Source organism: Diachasma alloeum, unplaced genomic scaffold (assembly GCF_001412515.2).
Source record: "Diachasma alloeum isolate Michigan unplaced genomic scaffold, Dall2.0 Dall_scaffold_00203, whole genome shotgun sequence".
NCBI classification, from domain to species: domain Eukaryota; kingdom Metazoa; phylum Arthropoda; class Insecta; order Hymenoptera; family Braconidae; genus Diachasma; species Diachasma alloeum.
Genome location: NW_021680368.1, coordinates 644,769 through 650,768, shown reverse-complemented (window position 1 = coordinate 650,768; position 6,000 = coordinate 644,769). Strand labels below are relative to the sequence as shown.

Here is a 6,000-nt window from a genome sequence, read left to right as displayed (position 1 = left end):
GGGGGGGGGGGGGGGGGGGATATCAAAGGCTCCGATACTTCGCTGCAAAAATAAAAAAATTACGAAAAGTTAACGGGTGCATTGAAATTTCGTCGTTTGGGTTTCACTTATTATTTATGATTAATCAATTCCAGATGAATTTTATTCCGAAATATTATTTATCCGAATTTTGTAACGAATAAAAATTTTCATGAGACGTTTGACAACCACGCATTTTTATTCGACGCAGTTGATATTCTTGTGTCCCGATAAAATCCTATACTGTACTATAGAATCTATAGTATATGCCTTAGAGGAGTTCAAACGATGGCGCCCGCCGCGCGCACTCTAACCTCCCTCAACGTTGCCATGTTCAGCCAGCAGTTTCCTCTAACGCAACTAAAAACCCGAACTATGCCATGCATTTTCAAAAATTACAAATAATCGCTGCGGTGACGGCTGATGAAATTGTGAGGATATGTTCCTGAAATACATACGGTTCTATTCGTGAAGCGTTTGGATTTTTATTGCACTGTGGATTATTTTTTTGTGATTTTTGAAAAAGTGGTGCCATAAGACTCACCACCCTCACCCTCACAAGGGACTCACCCTCTGTGTTCATGACACATTCTTCATATTTTCTCCTCAACAATCTGCATGGTTCAGCGTTTTGGGACTTTGGGAGAATATTTGTAATCACTCAAAGAACATATTCTGAAACTTTGAGCTCTGCAGTCCATTTCCTTCTACTCCCATATACTTACTGCGGAAGTTCCTTAACCCCCTAAGGTGAATTTCAATATCCCCACTCTACGGCCGTCAAGGCAGAATGTCAGTGTTCCCACTCGAGCGCTCTGTTACGCTTTACTACGCTTTTCACCTTAGAGGGTTAAGATGGCATTGGGAAGAATATTTTAAATCACAATTGGATTCATTTAAACAATGAATCCAATCCAATGATGTTTTTGTTTTTTCAGTTATCGTCAAAAAATGATCGATCACATATACACATACACACACATAGATCCGGACATGATCTCAAAATAGAATATTCGAACCACTGAGTAATGATGCCGCGAGCCACTCTACGAGATAAAACGTTGGAGAGATGATCTCGGTCTCAGAGAACATTGAAATCTTTGCTCTCATCTCAATCTCGAAATCCGCAGGCTCGACTCCTCTCGTGATGCGTGAATCAATTTATCTCATCTCGGTCTCAACTTTTTCATGTTTTTGTTGTAGTGCAACATTTCAGGTTTTGTCTAGACTTGACTCGTTTCGGTTTTCTACATATAAAAAAACGTGAAAAACTGGCAACCGAGATGGAATAAATTGACCCAGAGTCATCACGAGAGGAGTCGCTACTGCGTATTTCAAGATTGAGACAAAATAAAAAATTTCCGTGTTCACTGAGACCGAGACAATTCCTCCAAAGTATTTTCTCGTGATGTCTCGTGATGCCTCGTGAAATGTCTCGCGGCATCACTACCCCTGAGATCAAAATCAGTTATCTTGCCATGAAAAATTGGAAATTTCGGATTTCACGAATATAATACTTCCATTAGGAAGCAATACAAAGTTTGCCTTTCCTTTACATATACAAGCTTGATGACATAAAAAACATAATGCACGGCTAAGTAGAACATCTAAAGTCGCACGCTTGCGGTGCCCTGTTTGTTTCGTTGTCTGCCGATAAATAGATTTACATTTGTAGGATGAAAAGCGTGGATAATCTGAATTTTACCGATTACCCACATCTTATTCAACTAATGTAAATGATGTTCTCCGAGCAGATAAAAAGCATTCCAAAAATACCTCCCCCCTCATTAACTACTCTTTAGTAAAATGAATCAAGGGTTCTCTTTCATCAACTAATGTAACCAGACACAGTATTGCTTCTTAGGTCCCCGCTTTAAATTTGCCTCCTGAAGGCACTCTTGACAAACAAAGCATTGTAATTAATTTCACTTGCTCCAGATGCAGAATTAATGGACGTCTGCAATTTCCACAGAAATATTTTGAACTAACGGAAAATATGACAAATCATTGATACAGTAATTTCCTCTCAACTCAGGTAGGTCTCCTCAATTTTCATATTAATGTGGAACACGGATTTCTATTTGAATAGGGGATACGAAATGAATGGGTAAAATGCAGTGAGAATACCGGGGATTCTCAGTGGAAAGGAATTTCGATGAGTAGAGAAATTTCTAAACCGAAAGAGGATTGAAATGGATTATGCTACGTAGATGGAATTGTATACATGACTATACCATTCAACCGTGTTCTTTCAATCCACAAAATAAGAGAACAGGATAAAAATTGGTTCATTGCGCGTGACGAAAAGTTGAAATATTTTTATATTCATAATGAATAATTATTACTACTTCGCATTATTAATCGAAGTACTCATTCAAGTCATGAAGAACTCTCAGAGATATTAAGGCAACACAGTATAGAGTAACAGTACTCAAACATATTAGATGTCCGAATAGTAAACGTGAAGTCCACAGCGGAAAAGGGTTTCAAGTTTCCAAAAGCCGTAAGGCCATTCAAAAGCATTGAGGGCCTTATGCGTACTGTACGTTATCAGGTTGTCTCTTGTCGCTTATGCTGTTCATGTTTAACGGTGTGTAACGGTGTGTTCTCTCTGGACGTATAACTTTTGGTCGAAGAGAAATTTACAAGCGAAGTTTCGAAAATGAAACGAGAAATTCGCGAATAGTTGATATACTACCGGTGAGTCTTCGTGCTAAGCCATAAGTGAGTGGTTTCGCAACTTTACTATCTCCAATACACAAAACTTTACGTTTAGCATTATGACACAACGAAGATGGTTAAAAATCCAATGTTAATTGTGATACTTGAAGATTTTAGTCGGGGGGTTATAGTAACTGCAGAAATTTTAGTGTCACTTGTTGGTGGTCTGGAATGCGAAGTCATCCATGAAGTCACTGAAATCGGTGAACTTTGGAAAGTTACTGAAATCTCATAATTTCCAATCATGTAATCATTTTGTTTCCGAATGGAAGCCTTGTATATGACCGACTTTTCGATGTTCTAATTGTGATTGTAAATGACCTAGAATGTTATGAAACTAGTAATGCCGCGAGAGATTTTATGAGACATCACAAGATAATACTTTGGAGAGATGGTCTCAGTCTCAGTGAACACGGAAATTTTTGGTCTCGTCTTAGTCTTGAAATGCGCAGTATCGAGCCCTCTTGTGATGACTCAGAGTCAATTTATCTCATCTTGGTTTCCAGCTTTTCACGTTTTTTATATGTAGACAATCGAGAAGAGACAAACCGAGACAAAAACCGAGATTTTACATTAAAAAACGCGAAAAATTTAAGTTTTCGTTTAAGTTTAAGACCGAGATGAGATAAATTGACTCGGATCCATCACGAGAGAAGTCAATACTGTCTATTTCGACACTGAGATGAGAGCAAAGATTTTCATGTTCATTGAGACTGAGATCATCTCTCTGAAGTTTTGTCTTGTAAAGTGTCTCGGGGCATCACTATATGAAACCTGAAAACATGATGTTTCTAGGGTCATGTCCGTATGTATGTATCTAACAATTTGGGTTTTGGTGATTACTTTTTAGGAAATTCAACATAAATACGGTGAAATTTGCAGATAAAAATCTGAAAATTCAACTCATTGTAACTATGATTGAGCTCAATGGTGGCGCATGGTGAATTCAATCAGGAAGCTCGAGCTTCAAAATTAATCGGATATTTCCCTCGAGCTTTCCTGCAAACAAACGAACGTGCCAAGTTCTGCAGAAAACTGGCCATACTCGACACTCTTATTTGTTTGCAATGAAGCTATCTGGATATACCCGATAATTTTGAAGCTCTTGGGGTATTGCTATTAATTATTTCCCCTATCATCCTTCCGAACAATAGCATTGCGATATTCGACGTCTCGTGGGCCAATTAGAAGAGCATTATATGGAGAATTCTTCCCATCCAAATTTAGAATTCCACTATTCGACTGTTATTTTATATAGTCAACACGGTATTCGACTGATAATTTTAGACAATTCAACTGGTAATTTTTCATGTTGATATATGTACGAAAAACAAAAGATTTCCTGGTCAAGTGAGCCCCTCATTGAAACCGACTGATGGATTTTGTTTCATAGTGCAATTCTCTTGGCCGAAATTTGGATGGAAAAATTCTCTCCCGAATACCACTCGAGCTTCAAAATTAATCAGGTATTTCCCTCAAGGTTCCCTCCCTGCATACAAACGAACTCGTCAAGTCTTTCAGGATAATTTTAAAGCTCATCTTCAGCTCATTTTGAAGCTCAGCTTAATCCCTGATAATTTTGAAGCTCTTGTGGTATTGACATAGGATAATTTCCCGTCGTTCGATAATTTTCCTGTTGGGAAGCAGAATACCTATAAGTTGTCGATTGTACCACGATGACACCGAACACCACAACTTTATTTATCGAAATATCCTACGGAACCCATCCTTCTCGTTGCTACGCAATGCAGCTATCGGGAAATATTCAATAATTTTACAGGTCTCGGCGTATTACAATTGAAAATTTTACATAAGAATGGGAAAGTTTCCCGTGCTAGCATTAGAATTTTTCTAGACAATTTCCTCAATTCTGATTTTGACCAATCAGAGTGCGGTATTCGGGGTCACGTGACACGTTTCACACTGATAATTTCCTCGGCTGCAGGGGAATTATCAGACTGATAATTTCCCTGTAGCCTGTCAATTAAAAATTTTTCTTCTCGTATACCCTTTCGGGTCTTTACGATTTGTTCCCTTAGGACCCCCCCAATCCCCTGTCCCGCATTCGTCGAAGGACAAGGGAAAACCTCATTTGAGGGAAAAACCTGCCCAGGTACAGTCGTCTCTTGCGAGACTCCCGCTCGACAATGAAACCGTGAGATTTAGAGTGTCACAAATTTTGGCCCCCCCAGCCGGGAATCGAACCCGGGTCTTCCGCATGCCAATCCCACACTTTACCATACAGCCATCGCCGTCGGTGCCTGTCAATTATTTTCTACGAATTTGACAGATATTCCTCACATTTTTATGAAATGTGTCCCGTAGCCCCGAACACCGCACCCTGATCAGCCAAAATGAGAATTGAAGAAATTGTCCTCTGAATACCCCTCGACCTTCAAAATTCATCGGATGTTTCCCTCAAGTTTTCCTGCATATTAGCGATAATATTCGATAATTTTGAAGGTCTTGGGGATTATAGATGACAATTTATGTCCGTGTTCGTTAAATGTTCCATGATAATAAAATTGATCGCCGCGATGATTTGATCTCATTTTGCCCAATTTTGAATCAGCAAGATTCTAGTGATTGCAATTAGGTAGAAATCATTAATTTTTGGTGAATTGAGTCAATGAAATCATGATGGGTCACCGCAATTACTAATATCATTGGCTGAAATTAATTGTATTTTGCAGTCCTGACGTCATTAAATTTTTAAGTTATTAACCCTCAATTTCCATAATTGGAATTGAGGCAAACTGACGTAAGTGGAGAGTTTCATTGCAAAAATATGTCGCTGGGAAGTGATATTACACATGAGGATGAAAAAAGAGTCAACAGAAAAGAAAGGGAAAAATTAAATACGGTAACCCCTCCATTAGAATCCCAGCTATATATTTACAGTGGAAACCTCGTTGGTCGAGAGTATAAACGAGGGTAGTGAACACTCGAGAGAGAGCGCGCTCTTACTATGTACATAACCGACAAACGTTGGGAAATCAAGCTCAGGGCTTTCAATGAATGTTGTGCCAAGCACAAGAATCTTCTGCGTTGTGTGATCAACTATATGTTTCCTCATCTATCTATCTATAGATATATATTGTTCAAGTGTGTAGACTCTGTTCTTAGAGTACGATTGAATTGCGATCGAGAAAGCAACGGTCAAACGTTGTTTTCGAATCTCCACTAGAAACGGTTTAAAAAAATAGAACGGGAGTTATCAGAAGCGTTATTTTAAAGACATTTGCGATGAGAAATTTGGGT

The 6,000-nt window shown here is 38.7% G+C and overlaps 1 protein-coding gene across 1 annotated transcript in view; it reads right to left on the bottom strand.

The window, feature by feature from the left end:
* The window catches only part of LOC107035974 (hemicentin-1), a 147,357-nt gene that overhangs the window by 9,440 nt on the left and 131,917 nt on the right, over positions 1-6,000 (bottom strand). The window lies entirely within an intron of this gene.